Source organism: Notothenia rossii (genome assembly GCF_949606895.1).
Source record: "Notothenia rossii genome assembly, chromosome: 3".
In the NCBI taxonomy this organism is placed as follows: domain Eukaryota; kingdom Metazoa; phylum Chordata; class Actinopteri; order Perciformes; family Nototheniidae; genus Notothenia; species Notothenia rossii.
Genome location: NC_136901.1, coordinates 71,895,214 through 71,915,993, shown reverse-complemented (window position 1 = coordinate 71,915,993; position 20,780 = coordinate 71,895,214). Strand labels below are relative to the sequence as shown.

At 39.8% G+C, this 20,780-nt stretch overlaps 1 protein-coding gene across 2 annotated transcripts in view; it reads right to left on the bottom strand.

The window, feature by feature from the left end:
- The window catches only part of nlgn3a (neuroligin 3a), a 121,840-nt gene extending 111,600 nt beyond the window's left edge, over window positions 1-10,240 (bottom strand). The window contains exon 1 of one of the 2 annotated variants that reach the window (XM_079669042.1): window positions 9,918-10,240. The gene's annotated coding sequence lies outside the window, so the exon portion shown is untranslated. The remainder of the gene's footprint in view (window positions 1-9,917) is intronic. The other variant, XM_079669043.1, reaches the window with a different exon arrangement.
- Between the last annotated feature and the right edge of the window lie 10,540 nt (window positions 10,241-20,780).

Below are 20,780 nucleotides of genomic sequence, written 5' to 3'. Positions count from 1 at the left end.
GTTAACACACCCTTGGGTTGACCTTATTAAGAAGGTCATAATGGTGAAGATTGCACTCTGACTCCACAAGTTAGCATTAGCAACTTGGTATGCAGACTTACTCCAAGAAGGAAATCCATATGTGATAGAAACAAAGCAAATGTTTTTAGTGGAAGAGGAGTGCTGTCTTTGTGCAGGATTAAGTGCTTTAGATCTAATGATGAGAAAAGGCCTGATTTTTATTTGTTTCCAAAAAGGCATTTTGCTCTTGATAGAATAGCGGCTGTGTTCCGTCTCCGGGGGGTAGACATGCTCATCAAAGACCGGGCTTTGTCAAACAATCCATAAACTCTTAATGCCACATAGTGCAAGATACTTAATAGACAAGTTCAGAGAAGGAGCAAAAATCAATAGGACATTGTATCCCAATTTACAATGTGATTATAGTACATAACATTTAATATCATGTTATAGTTTGTTTCTGAACCATTAAGGGAGAGCTCATGTTTTGGGAAGTTCACCCCTTCAGGCCTTCAGCTCAGAATTCCTTGGTGGGATTCCCGCTCTTCCTATCAATATCTGTTGCAGTGGCTGCCAGAAGATTTGGTGGCTCTGGATGCCTGGGGCTGTAAATCTGGGCCAGAGGTTGTGTGGGATGCTCAGATAAATGGGTTGGGCTTTGTTTTATTGCAGCACTGCGTGTCTTAACTTTCTGTGTCTACCAGGGATTTAGTACATTTGCTACTGTCCTTGGGCCTCTCTCTGCAACAGCGGCTCAGAGTCGGGTTTGACTCAGCCCTGGTGCCACAAGATTACATAAATATCCTCTATTCAACACTGTATACATGCTCTACTGTTTTGGTCGCTTTTTATCTTTAGCAGCGTTGTGTTTTTGCATGGGTACAGGGTGCAACTCTCAGATTAAAAGGGGAACTGAGGATCTTCATACAACCCAATACGACAAGTCTTTTCTCACTGTGCTAAACAATTAAACGCAAAGAGTAAACATTTCCTCAATAGAGGACATTATGCCGTCACGTCGTGTGTTCTAAACCTTTGCTAATTGATCGACTAAAAAATAACTTTCCATGTGATGCAGCTGAGGAGCAAAGCATCAATATGGAGTAAAGTGGGCCACCGAGACACAAAGCACAATCATCCCCGAGGAAATATGTCACATTTTCGACGTCTTTTGTGATAACGTTCCCTGATTCCTCTTCTTTCTAAAAGCAGTGGGATACAAAGGCACAGATATGGCTTATTAGGTCAGTTCTGTATTTCTTTTCACACACTGATCGTGGATCTGCTGGATAAATCACATGGGTATCATTAGAATCAACCCTGAGGAGTCTTCGGGTGCAGCTTGCAAGTGTGTGTACGCTGGGTAATGACTTTCCTTTAGCTATTTCTTCAATAGCAAAATCAAGTAAAATAAAGCGCAGCAGCTTGGCAGTCTTGCTGAAATATATTTTGCAGTTCGGATGCCTTTTGCTCGGTGAAATACACAATGCCTCTTCCTTTCAATAATTTATTACAGAAATAGACTTGGGAGATATCTTGGTCATACAAATCAAGGAGAGTCTACAATAATGTGAATTCAATATTCTGTTTAGTGAATTGTTATTCTTTAGCAGAAATAGCAAATAACTTCATACAACAGCCCATTAGTTAACACATTACTGGGTGCCAAGCTACCAAATAGTTTGCTTTGGAGTTACAGAAGGGCTTTTGGAGAATTTTAAATGTGTGTGAAGCAGGTTTGGATTCAAAGTGGATGTGATTAAAGAGAATAAGAGATGAGAATGCCAGTAAATTCTGGGGAGTCAGAAAACCTTGAATCATTAAATAATTTTCAGCTTGGCAGGGAGATCTGCCGCAATCAGAAATCTTCACATAAAAGAGGGAGCACAAAATACAATTTGATAGCATTGGTATTCTGGTTGTTGTTTGTGCATCGCTGTAAAAAAAATGGATGGTAAAGCGGTAGTTGTCCACAGCATGAATAAAACAAACTTGACTGGCTTTCTCGAATCCAGAGCTCACTTGTCAAAGACTTATCCAGGCTTACCTTTGTCCAACCTTACCATTTTCCTCTTGTTTCCTTTCAATCTCAACTCTTCCTTCTGTCCTTGCTCTTATCCACTCTGATCCCTGCTCCATTCCTGCTGCTCTCAGAGAACCATTTCTATCCAACAGTGTAATTTCACTCCTCAGCTTCAGGACTGAACTGCCCACCACTATTATGTCATTCAACACCTGCACTTAAACCCAGCTAAAATTCATATTGGTTGCAGGCTGAAAAGGACGTATGAGAAGAACTACAACTCTAGGGTCTCTAGGGTGAAGAGTCACTTCACAGGATACCAAAAATAAATACTGTAAGTTGTATTTAATATGACACACAGTACCTGTAGTCCATGAAGAATATACAGTATATTAATAATCATTGTTTGGATTGCATCCCACATAGTTATGTGTTCTACAGATAATATGTGATTAAAGATTTTAAAGCGCAAACAAATCTGTGCTTCTTATAGGATCAGAAAGCACCTGAAGGATCCCTTTAGGCCCCCATAAACAAACTCCTCCAAAAGAAAACTTTTTTCTAGACTAAAGGCAGGAATGAAATAGCAAGCTCCTGCCCTTATCCTCACTTTTTCACTCAAACCATTGTCCCAGTGACCTACAGCCACAAATTCATCAGAGCTGCCATCTTGGGAGAGTGAGCCACAAAGCTATTTCTGTAGTGACCCAGATTTTCAGGTGAATCTGGATCGGTATCAATGTAATGAGCTGCAGCAAGTCAAAGAGAACATATTAGGTCAAATAAACTCCATTCAGCATGAATTTTAGAGCTTGACATATACTATGCATTTTAAAAATGATCAATACACTAAAATATCTATTTATGCTCCAAGAGCCATGCAATGTGTGCATCTTTCCTTTAAAACCCAATCAATGTCAGAGAAAACTCCCCCTTCTAATTTCCTTTCTTGGTAATTTTTTTCAGATTAATATCAAGTCAATTTCCTGGAGCCTGTTCTTACACAGAGTGATGGAAGAACGCTATAATTATGGAGGATGGCTCCTTTTGGGAGGAATGTGGGCACAGATGGACCCTGAGTTTGATGGAGGAATTTCTCTGTCCTCAAAGGCTACCAGGAAGCATTGCCAAGCTGGCAAGAGATATAAATAGACCGCAGTCAGGTGCAGGTCTACATGTAAGCACCAAAATAAAGTGATCCCAAAGCAGGTACTATCCTATTTAGGAGGAAGGTTTACAATGTCATAAAGGAACAATAAAAAGCTCCCACACTGTAAAACATGATACTATTCTGGGACTCTGATTAGATGTGCTTGCTTACTATTTCAAGACATTGTTACTCACATATCCCTATTGAGGTTACTGGAGACTTCGAGTACAGCAGGACACAGTGGATATCCATCAAAGGGCTAACACACAAAGACATCCACTCACGCTCACATTCAAACCTGCAGGCAGTTCAGAGTCTCCAGTCAACCTGATTTGCATGTATGTGGAGTGTTTGAATAAATGTGAGCAGCAGTAAAGATTGTGTAGCTACCACTGAAGACACAGAGGACATGTTTTCACTATTATTTTGGGGAAGTTGGGATTTTACTCCTCAGATCATAAGAAACCTGAGTTTACAATCTACTGCTTTTTAAGTGTACTCTTGCATCGAGTTTATTCTAAAAATGGATTGAACCAAAAGCTCAAACCAAGGGATTTAGTAATATTTTTCCGGCAGAGTTGTATCTCTGCCTTTGGGGAGAAGGTGTTAAAGCTACAGTTTACAAACAATCAAATGAAAGAAGAAAATGCAGGTGAAAATCATTATTCACTTTTTTAGGGCGCCAGTCAATCGTTTCTAAGGAGGCAGGGGTTGCAGTGCGATCATTTGGACTCATGCCTCAGTTTATCTAAAAGTCTGGTTACAGCCCCGAGTACAAAAACAACATAGTCCAAAGAGAGACCAATCAAAGGTATTACTGTAATACAATGCTTTACATGCATTATACAAAATACATTTGAATTCGGTCTCTATGAGCCTGAGTAGTCAAAATAGTGATCTAAAAATATAAAAGTTAAAACAGTAATCTCAGTCAGCCATATCTTTGAACATCTGTGGCTAATGCCTTCTCCGTGTACTGTCCCAAATACAGGTGAAAAGAGCAGCGGAGAGTCTGCCTTAAGACATATTTTTAAAAAGGGATAAAAATAAAGGCCTTTACAATATTTACAACTTGCCTTGAGAAAGATAAAGCAGCATGACACAGACGCTGGAGTCAATGTCAGCACTGATTTGGCTACATTTAGTATCTAAATCACAAGTCTCCAATACAATGAGTGTGTGTGTGTGTGTGTGTGTGTGTGTGTGTGTGTGTGTGTGTGTGTGTGTGTGTGTGTGTGTGTGTGTGTGTGTGTGTGTGTGTGTGTGTGTGTGTGTGTGTGTGTGTGTGTGTGTGTGTGTGTGTGTGTGTGTGTGTGTGTGTGTGTGTGTGTGTGTGTGTGTGCGTGTGTGTGTATATGTGTGTGGGAGAGTGAGGAAAGATCTCTATTAATCTCTTGCATTACTGCAGTCATTTCCACTCTCTTCATCACCAGCAGCATGTGCTCTGTGAGATTTAAAATATTTAAATCTGTAATCTGTCAGCATTATGAGGTACACACACACACACACACACACACACACACACACACACACACACACACACACACACACACACACACACACACACACACACGCACACACTCACACACACCCGCAAGACTGGTGTCCTATCAGTCACCATGCTTTCCACTTCATGTGGCCCCACATACATCACAGGGACCTGACACTGCTTTTTTTTCTGTAGCTCAGGCTGGGAAAGACTCTCCGACAGACCAGTGACTGTAATTCTTCAGCAGCCATACTGCCATGCTGCTGGACCCTAGAGAACATTTAAGGGAAATGCATGCTGCTGAAAATGCTTAAAAAAGAAAGAAAAAACCAAGCTGTGCGATGCGCGAGGAAGCCTCTAATTGTTTCCCCAGTGTATGTGACCCAGTGACTCTGGAGGAGTTCTTACTTGTTCTTTTACTACGGTTAAACCAGCATTCATTATTGATTTGGTGGCACAGACTGTTACACAACACAGTCTTATGAGTGGGCCTAAGTGTTCTGCCAGTTTGGTGCGCATATGCATTTGAGCCTCACTAATACAGCCTATTTTACCTTTCTTATACATAGTGCCTTATTTTCCTAAAACTCTGAATTAATAACCAAGAATGAATACATTGAATGGGATTAAAGCTTGAACGACAGTGACCCATATATGAATATTAGGTTGATGGAAGACACTCCAACGTAGCCCATTTAGCCAGCTCCATGTCATGTCTTCATACGACAGGCTTTTACTAAGCTCCTTAAGAGCCGGCCCCAGGGGGATCTATGGGAAGCTGGAGGTACTGACTCAGGCCTTATCTTCACTAATTTACCCCATGAATTAGACGGGCCCTTGCTTCTGTGTCCTGCCAGACCCACACAGTACTCACTTATGTTAAGAAAATTGAGGAGAGAAAGGGGCTTAGTGATTACTTCATTGGATAAGAAACCAGGGAGTTGACAGGGGGGGCACACTCTGCCACATCAACTTTACCTGGACAGTAACATTCATCCCAGGGATTTAAAAATGTTGATTCCCTGTCACTTGTCTGTCTAATCTCAGGGTGGATTAAGAGGAATAAAATGCAATTTGATTCATATGGATTAAGGTAGACTTTTTAAAAACAAACAGGCAGGGTTTCACCCTGTCAGCCACAAAGTACAGTAAGGACAGAGTGACTGCTTCTTTGTTCCTCTCAGACTTGCCTTAAATTCTCTTTGACAGATCATTTAAAATTCAAATGAGCTGGCAAGCTGCAGATGTGGACTTTTAGAGGACAAAAAGTGTGGGGCTTCAGAAATCTATACACACATTTGAGAGTTATTTGTTGTGTCATGTCATGTCACATGTGCAAGTAGACTGTGCAAATCATAGTCCAAGTCTGGAAGAAAATGTGACAAAGTAAAATCAATGGGATGCAAACAAACTTGCATGCACTGCTTCACAGGGTTGAATCCTGTACACTAGAGTTAAGAAAGGTCATTCATGTTGTTCGCATGTTCCACATGAATGAAATGAACTGAGCTTCATCCCAAGCTAAGCTTATGTAAGTTTAAAGTACAGATTTGCATCCGAGAGCCGCTCCCCCTATCATCGCAGCCTCCCGCCCCCTCCTCTCCCTGCCTCTCTCCATTTTTTAAAAGTCTCCTTTAACAAAAGGAAAACAATAGAAAATAGCTCCTCACTTCTGCCGCTTAATCGATTAGGTCCATGATTTTTACTCAGCAGGCTCTGTGCGCTGTCTGTGATTATGGAGTGTGAATTTTATGATTAATAAATAAATAATGAATAGATAACTTCTGGCAGACAGTGAGTGGAGACATACTGTGTGACATCTGCTTTGTAGTTAGAATGGTGATGTCCAAAAGAATCCTGTTGACTAAGCAGACATTGGTCTTTGGCAGGGAAACCTGTTAGTCAGGGGAGATGTTGTTGGGGCATGAACAATGTAAAATCTCTGTTAAATATGTTATGTGCAGTAGACTTGAGGCGTATCTTTGTGCCTCAGGCCAAAAACATTTTGTTAGTCAAACAAAGACTCCTTCATCTTTTCACAGATTTAACAAATTTGTCTTATTCATTATTAAAACGAATATGACACAAGTGTATCGAGTGAATGTCGCTGGTTTCAAGTAATACTTTAAGAAAACGATCAGGGTGTTTTTCGGTAATTTCGTGACAAAACGTGTGATTTAATGACGATGAAAGCTCATCCTCCTGAGCAAATATGAAGAGACAAGTTTATCCTCCTTCATTAGTCACCGCATTGCTGTGGATAGCCAGATTCTGAGAAAGCTTAGTTGCCACACCATGATACAATTTGACTTTGGTTTGAATTACTTTTTTGCTTTAACCCCTGACCGTTTTTAGAGCCATTGTTTAGCCGAATAAGAAAACAGAAGTACTCATTTATGTCATTTATTCATTTAATCATTTATGATTGAAGTGCTTATACTCTTGCACAAAGAGAAAAAAAGATAGATGAAAGGCTCTGTATGTGTTTGTTTTATATGACATTTTTATAGTGTGTCTTAAGACCATCCGCCATCAAGGCCATGCAATTCTCTTTTCTTTTTTTTTTAACAGACATTGCTCCAGATAACAAACCGTACATCAAAACATGTAACAACAAACAACTAAACAAAACGTAACGGGGGAGGGGGGGGGGGGGGGGGGGGGGGGGGTGGATGCAAGGCCATGCAATTCTGAATCTCGTTTGCTTGGTAATGTAGACTAAACCTATATGCATTAAATCCAAATATTCCACAACTGTCTTTTTTGTGTGTGTATGACATTGCCAAGTAGGGAAAACAGTGCTAGAACAATGACAGGCTTTTCTTGCGGTGTGGGATAGGCAGCGATAGGACATATTTTCAGAAGGTCAGAAGGTATCCATTTGGGAAATTATTCAACTCCTGCTCCTGCTGCTCCAAGACAACACGTCAAACACAATGAAGAATATTAGAAAACACAAATAACCTTCCTCAGTCTTTCTCATATGTGCAACAACACACCTCTGCATATACACACAGGAGCACACACGCTCACACACACACACACACACACACACACACACACACACACACACACACACACACACACACACACACACACACACACACACACACACACACACACACGCTTGCACACACTTGCACACACACGCTTGCACACACACGCTCCAACACGCACAAGCGCTAGCACACCTTCCATCCAAGCGTCTGGGTGTGAGAGCAATAACGAGAAAATGCGGGGAAAGAAACTCAAGGCTAAGAACAAGAGGCCTCTTGGGCCAATGAGCGGCTCATCAAGGTTAAGTCAGGCCAAGGTGTACTCAGGTGTATTCACTTTAGGTCAGAACGAAGCCTCGCTGACCTTTGCAGCAGACAGGGAGTCTCATGGAGCTTTTCTTGAGCAGTTCTGAGACTCACAGGATAAACAATAGAATCGTGCTGCACTTTGAAATGTTGTGTGTTTGAGTGTTTGGGCTTGTCAGTGATCACGTGTTGACCACCTCTCTGTGGACCTAGGTCCAAAATGTCCAGCTAATGAACACATTCACAAGCAGCTCGGTAATTATACTCCAACAGCTGAAACACAAAGCTCGGTTTTTAGCAGCCATGATTGTCGAAAGCACAAACCCAGATTTTGTTTAAGCAAAGAATATAAGGAATGGATAATAAAACAGCAGGGCACTTGAAGAATAGCACTTTGCTGGACTGGAATACAAACTCTGAAAGGCCAGAGAGAGAATTCACAAGCAGCAGCCACAGCAGCAGCAGCAGCAGCATGCATAATCCTTCACATGATACTGAAGGCACACATACAATATAAATGAACACAATTTGCTTGCAAATCAAATTCCAAAGGGTGCTAATCAAATTTCATAGGGTGGTTCTTAAATGCGTGCAACAACAAAATGTGAATTCAATGAATCTGAGTTATTATCGCCCATTAAGAGCTTCTTTCATCAATAGTGTGGTGTGCATGCCAAATAAAAAAACTGGATCATTTCCCAAACGCAGGGACACATAGCGTACTTAACCAATCACCATGACAACTCTTGCTTGACATTTTCACTCCCTCTTTAAAACTTTTGGGATTCAACTCTCAGTTAATTTTTCTCTCTTCTATTGACTATAACAACACTTCCCATGTGTCAGAAATTCTAAGATTTGAAGAAGGCACATGGGGCCTGCAGGATCATCATAGTGCTTTAAATGTATACTCCGTTTTTACACAAGCAGTGTGTGCATGTGTTTTTTACAGCTGTCATGGGGATTATAAAGATGGCAAAGTAAGGATACTCACTAGAATGTAGCAGACATAACACAACTCAAGATCAATGATGAAGAGGGCCTACATTTATGCTGCAGCCTCAGAAATAATTACAGTGATCAGTAGGCATGGAAATATGCACATAATTAATAAAAGATCATATGTACACTCTTTTTGTCACTCTAAATTAGAAAGAAGTGTGCACTATCATTATAGCTGCTAGACAAATACTAAATATACAACCTATTAGCTAAACTTAAAAAATAATAATAGGAAAATCGGGACCCCCAGGTACGCTTGTGGCGGACCATTCTGCTCCATCACCACAACAGATGGAGGTAGCCTGCTGCAAATTAGTGCCAGATCGCACTCGCGTTATACAAACAAACATCTTTAGATCTGATGTCATCCTGGGCGATTTGATTCAGTACTTCTTCGTTTGATTCCCCCTCAACTTTAGAGCTTACATTTTAATTTGCCTAAAGCAAGCCACCGGGCTATTTCATTTGCGTTAAAAGGGAGAGGGAAGGAGAGAGAGCCTGGCTGCGCGTCACTGCTCCATCACGCACACAAGATATCTTCATGCCCAAGTAACAAGTGCTCTGATCAATTATCGCATGTGTTTTACTCCCTGCATTAACGTGTGCAGCGCGGTGTTTGCACATCTTACGTATGGCAGAGTGGGTAAAAGACACACAGTTACCCTGCACCCACATTTCTGCCTCTAATGAGCCTCGGTTTAGTCCGTTCAAGTCACAAAAATCCAAATGCGTTTTGGAAGTGTACGTGCCTTGTGCCGGTGTACTGCGCTTCGTCGATGTAGCTTAAAACAAAAATACCTGTTATCATATTTAAGTAATAATTAAAAACAAAACTGGTATAATTTTAATCCAAGTATCCCGGTGCCCCTGCATCTAACTCTCTCACTACGCACGCAGCCTTCAGGTTTTTACCCCCAAATGCTCATCAAGTAGTATCATAAAATGACTCACCTGACTTGTCGAGATGTGGATCCCCCCATGCCTTGCTTTTCTGAAAATAAAAAGCCGGAACAATGTTCCACAGCTTCGGGGTCTTCTTCACTTGCAGTCGGGTATACTCCAAATATCCGTACAGTCTGCGCACTGCTTAGCTTTTTCAGGGAATGACCTTCCTGTTAAGCGGGACCGTCTTTCAATATCCTCACTCCAGTCTTATTTCACTGCATTTATCCCGTGTTGTTTTGGTTTTTTTTAGCGGAAAGCTCTCCTTCTAGTCCTGGTGCGTTTTGATGCTTTTGCCTGGACTCTCCGGCTCAACACGAGCTTCGCGTGAGCGCGCGGCGCGTTCTCGGCTGAGCATTCGGGAGCGCCGATTGGAGATGGAGAGGAGAGTTACTAAGGTAACCAAGGGCAAACGCATGATACATGAAAAGGAGCAGAGGATTTATGCCTCCAAACTATGAGCTGCCGTCTTTGACAGGTCATCAAAAAAGGCTTTTTCATGTGAGGGCCCTTCTTCACTGTTTCTCACACACTATTAAAAGGCATGCTTCCTTCTAGTGCAGCTGCGTCCATTTTTACATTTGCGTTTTAGAAAATGTAACTCTAAATCAACCTTCAATTCTACTTAAGATATGCTACAAAAACATCTTAAGAGCACACAATTGGTCTTTTATGAGTTTGGAGAAAACTAATGAATGAAGAGGTGATGCAAAAGTTCCTTAAACGCTGAATAGGTTAGAGAAGCTAAACTAAATAGGTTTTTTTTGCAGGGATGCGCTTGATCCTGCAATTCTCACTCAATAAATTACCTCAAGGCTGTTAAAGCTATACTTCCAAACCTTTATTTAATTTCCACAGTAGTAATTGTGAGCCAATAAAGAAATGCAAGAAAAACAAGGGCTGAAAACTTTAAACAATCAACTCTTCTTTGAAGAAGACTTAAAACGGAGGTGAGAGAAAATATATTTAAATTTAAATTAATTACAGTATTTTGTGAGGGATAATCAGGGATTTCATACATTTGATCAAATTATATTCAAGCTTATAAAAGCCTATTCACTCAACTGAAATGTCATATACATTAATATAGTGTGGTTGCCTGTGTGTGTCTACAACAGATGCTGAGTGCCATTCATCAGGCTTTGTAACAGTTCAGCCACACCCCCATAATAAACATTATTTTTCTGAGAAGTGTCCTATAAGCTGACCCTCCTTAATGGATTTATTTTTATGTTAACAATCTGAAATATTTGTGACTTAGATATGTGTCTAGTGTAATGCTGTGGAAAGAAAGCCATCTCTTTGACTCTGCGTTATTTTAAACCCACAGTATTGGGCGGTATTCCTATGGAACAGTTTATCAATCCACATCAGTCGGCTCTCCCCGTTGACACTTTTTGATCTTTGTTGAAAACCCATCTCTTATCCTTGGCCTTTAAATCCAATTAAGATCAATACTACATCATCAGTGCTTTGTCTTTCTGCGTCGTTCCTCCATCGTCCTTTTGTCTCTGATATTATGTTTGTTTTGCCCTCTATGTGTTTATCTGTTTATTAAAGTTGTGCCAGACTTTGGCCAACATTATGTGTCTTCAAAAGTCCTCTATATATAAACATATGCAATAAAAGGGACAAGTTCAAGTCTAAATAGAGGTCATTTGAAGCAACAATTACAGCCACATTACAGAATCACTCATACCCCTTTTATGTTAAACTTGGTGATAGCTGAAATGTAGTATTTCGGGGTACAGTACATCCTCCAGGGTTAACAAGTTTCACAACTGAAGTGCAATGTATCAAGGCCGTAGCTGAGTTTTTTCAAATGCAATTCAACACTCTTACAGGTAGAACAAATCTTAAGGGAGGCAAAGACAGTGATAGGAAAGCTCCTCCAGGCCAGAATGCGATGCAGCCGTAAAAAATCTTGTTATTTAGAGGCTCAGACCAAAACCAAACTTTTACTTGAATTAGCAAGACAGACTAATAACACAAATACAATAAAGAAACACAGGAGAACATTGCATGAGTATCTAAATGAGCTCTTAATCTTGTAGTGCACAGAAACAACACGTTGGTTGTTTTGAGGTTTTACAGGTGGGTGCAGGCGAGTCATTCATACTCACAAGGACAACTTTTCTCTCAAGGAGAGTGTCAGCTCAGTGGCAAGAAGAGGAATGTTGTGCCTGAGGCAATGGGTTAGTTCAAAAGCATGCTGGAGAATAATATTTACACCTTATAAGTAAGTGTGAGGATAACAATGTCAAAAAGCGGGCTTAAAACAAATGGTGGATGGTGTCTAAATTATACTTTTCCAAATGAGCTCTACATGAAGTTCAAATTGATTTGCCCTCATGTGTTGAATGAAACAGATGGCGCTGACTGCACAGAACACTTTTCAGGGTGGGATTATGAATATATTTGAAAATGATTTAGTCTCTAGGTTGGTTGATTTAAAACTGCTCTTATTTTGACGTATTTTCACTCTAAAAAACTAAGATAAACTGCCAGGAAATTAGTGTTGTCTGCTCTAGAAGAATTGCACATTTATTAAGGATTCATTAGAATTGATAAGCTTGTTAATTACAGTCAATGGCCATTTATGAACGATAAAAATGTAATTGAGTATAGAGTTACCTACAGTACATGGCAAATCTTGCAGTTGTCTCATAAAAATAGGAACATAAAAATGAAATTTGTGATATATATCGTGGCAACACTAGTCGGGAAATATAAAAGCACAGAATACAAGAGGCACAGAAGAGTTAAAAAAAGAAGACAACAGTAAGGAGAAAAAGCAAAGCTCAGGTCTGTCAAATACTGTACAGTCAAGATAAGGGGAAATGTCAAGCAGGAAGGGGTAAAGATAAATAAACAAGACAGGCCAGCAGAACAAGAGGTCTTAACTGATATCCCGATGACCATGAATATGTATCAATAAATAATTTTTTCAGCTGTAAAGGAATTTAAAGTTATCTAAAGGGGACCATCTTTTTCCTTGTCCTCCAAAGGAAAACACACACATTTACCTGATGTGCAGTTACTCTCTATTTCTTCATCGGTGACGCTATACATTTTAAATACTGTCTGTTTTAATGTGCTCATCTTTCACCCAGCTGAATTATGTTGTTTCTCCGGCTGCTGGAACAACAATATCCTTCACAGGAGGATCAATAATTCAATATGTTAATGCTGCATGGGATTGTTACCCTCTCCAAAAGGTTTAGTTACATCCTCAAAGCAAGATATGAAAATCAAGACAGAGATGTCAGAATCACAGCGTCGGGCTAATAGAACTTTCAAAGGTTTCAGGATCCAAAGGTGGCTTCTCCATGAAAATAACCCACATTTTCTTTCTCCTCTTTATTACTGACAATCAGTACAGTAGGTCACAGTGTGTATAATCTATCTTCAGTAAACCAATCACTGTGGAGAAAAATATGAAAACGTAAGTACAATTATGACCTGCTGTGGTCAAGTGTCTGCTATTTGTTTGAAGCATGTTTTATAGGACGAGTGGGCCTGTTCACCTGACATTTATTACAACGCTGATGAATGATCATGGAAAGCAAAGTGATACTCATGCTGTATTTTACAATGCACACTGCTCTAGGCTTCTTGTCACTTTAATGTGAATGTAGAGCCTTCATCAATATAAGTCCTGAGGGTATTATGACATTTTTCTAAAGCATTGATTGGTTCAAAAGCATGCTTTCCCTATACTTTGATCTCTATTCTACATCACCTTGTGTGACTGGAGGCAGGTCAGGCAGGCAATAGAGGTTACCATTGATCCTTTGGAAAGTGAGCCATCTCTCCTGACAGCATAACATTTAAAATTAACCCAAAATGATCTGGTAAACCATCAAACTTAATTAGAATACCGTCCAGTTGATCTCCGTGTCTAAAGATACTAACTTAAAGAATATTGTACCCATCTGTTCCTTTTTCTTAGAATACATTTAAAAGGTTAAAACTTCACTTGCTACTTGTTGCATTTATAGGCCTGTAGGGATTTCATGGGAGTTCGACCCGCTAATGTAGCAATAATCTAGTTTTTTTTGGAACAATCTAGTTTTCTGTTTCAAGCTGTGCCTTGTGCTTGGGTCTTATGACGCCTGTGGCTTTCAGCAAACATTTCACTTTTTATATCGCTCTGCTTCAGTGTCTCTGTGCTGGTGTCCTTGCAGCACATTCCTGAAGCCTGTCATCCAATCAAATTGTTAATAGAGCTGTGCCTGCCTTAATATGACTAGTAAAAGGACACATTTCCTATGCACAACAATTCAAATGTGGCTTTTAGAGTAATATTGTGAAAAACGATACATTATAAAAAAACGTTTTGGATAGCCTCTGGTGTGTTAGTGGTTTTAATTCTGTGAAAGTCCTTTTCCCCAGATGCTCTTAATTTACTTGAGCTTGTTATAAAATCATTAAAACTGATATCTTTTGCGAACCAATTAATATGTTTGATAAGCGGGCACATAATGAGCAGGATAATGCCGCTTCAAATTGCTAGTGTTAACAGATAAAGCCCTCGGCTCTCATGTTGTGTGCTCAGGTGTTCTCTAGGAAGCTGGACAAATGGGTTCTCAAAAACACATTTGGGATCCCAAAAGAATGGGAGAAGCTCGGATGAAAGCACTGAAGAGAGACTATAGCTTAATGGTGACCCATTGAAAGTTAATTCACACTTAAAATGCTTAAACAAGTTTGCTGGGCTCTCCTTTGCTGCATGTTCAGTTGTTTTCGCTTTTGTAGCCCGTGGGGTGAAAAATGGATCCAGAGTCCAATACTCCCTCAGCAGGGAACAGTCACAGTGGTTGTTTTATCCACACATGGATGAAAGCCAAAAATAATCAGATAACAGTCAAACTGAAAAACAAGGCAAGACATGACCTGTGCAAACCGTGAGAGCGACAGAAACCTGCGACCCGTGGAGCTTTGTCCATCAACAGCCCTGTACTCTATATGAAAATATTGCAACATTATAGGGGTACAGCCAAAACCGACTTCCAACAGGGAGCTGGTATGCTATGAGGTACATTTAGCTAACGTGTTTGTACAGTATGTTAAACAAAAAGTTTGAATTCCCATTTAATCTTTCTACAAAACTGAATCATAAGGTATTAATGTGGAGCTACTTGAAGAGTCCTCCGTCATTGTTTTGCTACCATACTCACTCCACTCGATTGGAATAAGAATTCATTTAAAACCATTTCTACAGATTACTGAGTATATATATATCTCTCTATTTCTCTTCTTATTTGACATTCAATTGCCCTTTTCTGTTGATCAGTGTATATAAAAAACATATTTTATTTATTCGAATTCAGTCTTATAAAACGATAATACATGAAGACTCTAAAGGAGAATATTTCTTTATAGGCACTGTGTACTACTCGCATAATACATGTCTGTTTGTACTGATACAGAATGAACTTAAAGGTGACCTATCATGCAAAATACACTTTTGTACGTCTTTTATACATGAACATGTGTCCCCGGTGTTCCAGGGAACTCACCAAGTGTCAGAAAACACAACCCTCTCTATTTTCCTCCATACCCAAATCTCTTAAAAAGTGGCTGCAACGGATCTGATACAGACTGATCCAGATTTGAACACTTCTGACAGAAGTGGCGCTACGGCTATTGGGCCAACTCCACCAATCAGGAGGAGACAGCCACGGACATTGCCGTTCGAAAGCGCTGGAAACGCTGTAGTACATATGCCAGGCCTGTAGATGGTGCTGTTCTCACAGAATCAGCCCATGCAAAGACAGTGTTAAATTGAGCGAAACGAGGAATGGCTAAAATGCATGATCTGTTTGGTATTTTGAAAAATAAAAAGCATAAATATGCCTTATATAGGTATGGTCCTACACTATATTATTCAAATATAGCATGATAGGTCCACTTTAAGTATGTGTAAATCAGGAGTAATAATTATTCAACATGATCAAGGTCGTATGAAGAATTATGTGCTATAAAGACTGTTGAGAAAACTCAGAACTACACAAAATCAAAAAAGTTAAACTCAATATGAAGCACCACATGGAAACTAGTCAGAGCAGAGTTGGACTTTTGGGATACTTCAAAGCTGACAAAATATATTTGTAGTTGAACCCGTTACAAATGAATCAGGGTTTCCTGATCTGCTCTGTCGAGTGCTTCCGTCAGTTATCTGTAGCAGCTGTCGAGTGCAAAGCATTAGTTCTCACATGAACACTATACAATCATTCCTGCTTTATTTTGAGTAATTTGCAGACTGTTTATTTCCCCTTTCCGTAGCATTACCCCAAAGATCAACACTGTAATCGCTGCTGGAGCTTGACCAATTTACCCAGCAACTTTCAACCTTTAGTTTGCAGATCGAATATTAACACAGAAGAGGGTGCAGATGTTACCGCAGCATGCATTTGAACTCTTTTCATATTACATCCTTATCTTGCTGTGAAATGATGCCAGACAAAATGTTTTCTTCTTCAACGGACAATCTTCTCATCCTGGCAGTCGGGCTGAAAAAGTGATGTTATGATGACCTTGTAATTTATTACTTTCCCTCTCAGATTGTTGTTTTCCTGCTTATGCATCTCAATGGCGGACAAACAGCTCAGAACACACACAGACACACACATATTAGCATCATTTACAAACCCACGGTCAACAGTTTAATTCAAAACATGGTGATGCAGTAGTTAGTCACAAGATGACTATAACCCTAAACGATCTGAAGAAAGCAAGGTTAAAATAAGAAGAAATATTAAATGAATACAATCTGATGCCAAGATGTTTTTCCTGTCCAAGCTCCATAAAGAGGCTGTTTGGCAATTTAGAAAATTCAGCTTTTCAGTCTTTCAGGGAATCTTGAAGGTGCGGTAATACTGGTTTCAAACCCAGTTCATATCCACAGTCGACTCACTTTAATCCCCCTGTGTATTGTACATACCCTTTCATCATTTCTGCTCGTAAACATCCATTTTCAGCTTGGTTGAACTGCTTTTAGTGCTTTCAGAACACATTCATGGTATTTTGAGACAGTCTCCTCCAGCAATGATTGGGTCTCAGGCAGAGGCTGATTACAGCGCGCCACATCAGGCATTTTGCAGGTAACCTCGAAAATCATGAGATCTCCCCAGGACCCCCAATAGTCAAGGAAACAAAGACTTATAATCAAGCTGTTGATGCATGCTTTTAATACTAATGTCCTCATCAGACACACTTTTCACTGGTTCAATGTTTACTACCACACTGTATTTATTAAGACACACTCGTCTGTACAATCATCTTAACGCCATTATTGCAGAAAAGGGTTAGTCACAGCATGTGTCACTGCCCAGGGTGGGAGAGGGGATTTAGGGATATTTTTGTGCCAAGCGCCCAGGGCTCTGCTGGTCCCTCTCTAACAAAAGTCTTTAAAAGAAGCTACATCTAACATGCAAAACCGACTGTGCACTGATGATTTCCTGTACTCATTATCATATCTTCTACGTTTAATTACTGACAAACTAAGGTAACCAGGATTGTGCAAATTGGAAAGGTTTAATTGTTATGTGTAAAATGTTCTCCGGGTAATCATGTTGAAGTAAATAGTTGCCAGTTGAGAAAGCTCCAATCTTACTGTTTGCTATCAGTCTGTTTATGCTGAAGTGATACTTGACTAAACTGTGCAATAGGCAAAAAGGCAGCTAGACAAGAGCTTGGCTCTCATGCTCAGATTTCCATATTTATTGCCTGAAATCCTGCAGGGAGTTCAACTGAATGCCAATCGTAGAGCTGACTCACTGAAACAAATATGCATCCACAGCCTGCACACTACAACACAGAGCCCATGCCGTATGATGCTTGATTGATTCAAATCTACCTTTTCAAGCTAAATGTTAAGGTATAAGTAGCTCACTGTGTCAGCACTGAAATGGTGATAAACCCCAGGGGCTGCTGTTCTTTCAACAACAATAATCTCTATTTATACAGAGCTTTTCATAACCGCTGTTAGAGTGCTTCACACAAGGCAGCATATAGTTTTAAGACAAATGTCAGTATTCTAAGACAAAATAAATGACAAAAACTCAAATAAAGTAAGGATATCTCCCAGGTAACATATTTGTAAGAACATGTTTAAAAGATAGAATGGAATTAACCAGATGGTCCAAATGAAGCAACACAAACAACATGTTAATGCTACACCATTTTTGTTAAAGGTCACCTAAAATGCCAAATCCACTTGTTCATATATTGTATACATCAATATGTGTCCCCTCTGTGTAAAGAGATTATGAACGTTTCAGAAAAAAGATTCTCTCACTTTTTGTCCTGATCCATTTACATAAAAACCTGTCACCACACACACACACCCCCACCTTATCCCCTGAATCTCCTCCTAGAGCACCATTGTGTTCTTTTTAACCAAATATCTCTCAGAGGGGAGTGGCTCCTTTTTCATCTAAAGTAACAGACTGAGAATCAGCACTTTTGAAACAGGGCTGAAACAGAAGGGATTATGGGATGCTGCAATGATCTGTTTGGTATTTGGAGCCAAACACTTCAGAGACATGTTTTGTATATATCTGAGACCTATAATATATTGATGAAAAACAGTATAATAGAGGAACTTTAAGTGATATAATGAATACTTTTCAAGGATGTTAACAAGTAAGTGAACTGCCACTCTAAAAACTCAGCAGACTCACGTATCAGTCCAGCTGCACGATATTCCCCGATAATCAGAGGCGCCAGATTTATTACAGGATTGTGTACGTGTGCCACAGTCCATTTAATTACACTAGACAACTTTTGCCTAATTTCTTTTCTTCAACAGTTGCCAACCGCTTATCTGTGGAGCAAATCCAACCGCCATCACTCTCTCTGAGTCACTTATTCACACACTGGCTGCGGCCAAACATTACGCTGCTAAAAATAGGATGTAAACATGTGGATTTCACTTTAACTTGGCCTTTGAGGACTTGGGATTTTACTCGTTTAATATTCCAATAAATTAAAAACACATACATATAACCTATAGTTTAAAAGGAAAAGAACATCCATGTGTTTTTGCTGTCGAGTCACTACATTGAAAACCAATCAACATAACTGTTTTCTACTTCTGTAAGGCTCTCAGATTACATTTGAGGTAGTCCAAGTACTGTAGACATCGTTTTGTTTTATAAGGTCACAAAAAAACTGACATGCACAACTGACTAGAAGTGTCCTACATTACATGAATTAATGTCTCTACTTCGTTGTCAAGAAGCTATTTTCACAGACAATGCGCGCAATTTTTCGGTGTGCAATTCTTTTTATCACAAAGACCTTTATCTCAAAAGAAAAACAAAGAAAGGAACAGAAAGAAAAAGGGGAATAAACAACAGCATGTGTAGTAAATCAAACAGCGGGGGTCAATGCAAACCAACAGACCTGAGCAGCGGCACCACCATACTAGTAGCTGACTTAGCGATCAACAACAGTCCCTCTTTTGTCTCCATAGCTCAAGACACAGAAACATGTGACACACCTTAGAGAAATGTCTAATTCTATCTGATGCAAATGTGTGCATTGCCATTGTGAACTGCATGTCAATTATAGCACTGTGGTTATTCTGAGCGGGCTGAAGGTGGAGGCACCTCAAGACATTAGTATGCCAATGTGTTTAAAGGCCAATTTCACCCTGCATGCCTCTGGAACAAAACCCTCCAAAAATTAGCATTTCAACAGAATATCACTTTTCACTGCCTGTTTATGAATCCTCGTCCCGTTGGTGCTCCTATTTCACATTTCCTAGCCTGGATGCGTTATCACTTTTGTGTCAAATTGTCTTCATTGAGTTATAATAAGCAGAAAAATATGCAGTTATTTTCTTCTTCCTTTTTTTTTTTGATTATACTTTCTAAAATGTAGCTGAGATCTGGTGTTCTTGTTTCTTGCGGGGATTACCTCAAGTGTGCAATGTCGTGTTTTTATGCATTATATTCTTCATTAGACACAAGATAAGAGGAATGAATAGAGCAGTTTTCATCGCTCTCTGGACTTCAACGCAGGGCTCCCTGTGCTGTACGAGGAATTATTGTAAAACTCAATCAAATGTTTAACACCCCTCAAAATGGATTCTCGACTCTTCTGTTACAAAAGGACAAATTAGAGCAGCGTATCCCCTGTGCGGCCCTCCATCCCCTTTATCATTGGCAGTAATGACAGCTTTACAGAGGAAACTAATTGGCAGGTTTCCTCTGTCTGCTGCGCCACCAGATGAGCGTAAGCAAAGTCTCACAGGTGGAGAAGAAAGCATCGGTCTCTCACACTTTTGCATTCTCAGATATTACTGTTTATTTAAGTGTCAGCTCTTTGAAATGGCCCCTTCTCTCAAGAAGATGTTCTTTTAGCAGCTTAATGCAATTAAAAGCTGAATCAACAGCCTGTGTACAGCATGGATCCACAGTGTAATTCTGAATAACTGATATTAGTTATTCATTGAAGTTTTGTAACTCAGACTTTATAACCATTATGTGATTTCTGGATGAGAACATCTAAACATTTCAAAGCACTGTGTTGGGTGTATAAAGAGTGTATGTCAAGCGATGCCATTAAAAATACATCACTTGCCAACGCAACAAATAAAAACCGCTTTTCTAAAAGACAATTGTTCCACTTTGAAATGTTTCTTGCCTGGAGCATACAATAAATGAGGCTCCGGTGAGCAGGCAATAACTTTTGTCAACAATACACTAAATGTTATGAGCTGTAGATGTGCAGTATGTAGTTTAACAACACCCTATGAAACAACAACATAAAATGCCTTTGTACTGACAATGAGGCAACGTACCAGGTACAAAGAGAAGTCGAGAGAAGGCGCCATTCACTGTTGCTTTGGCAAATTAGCTA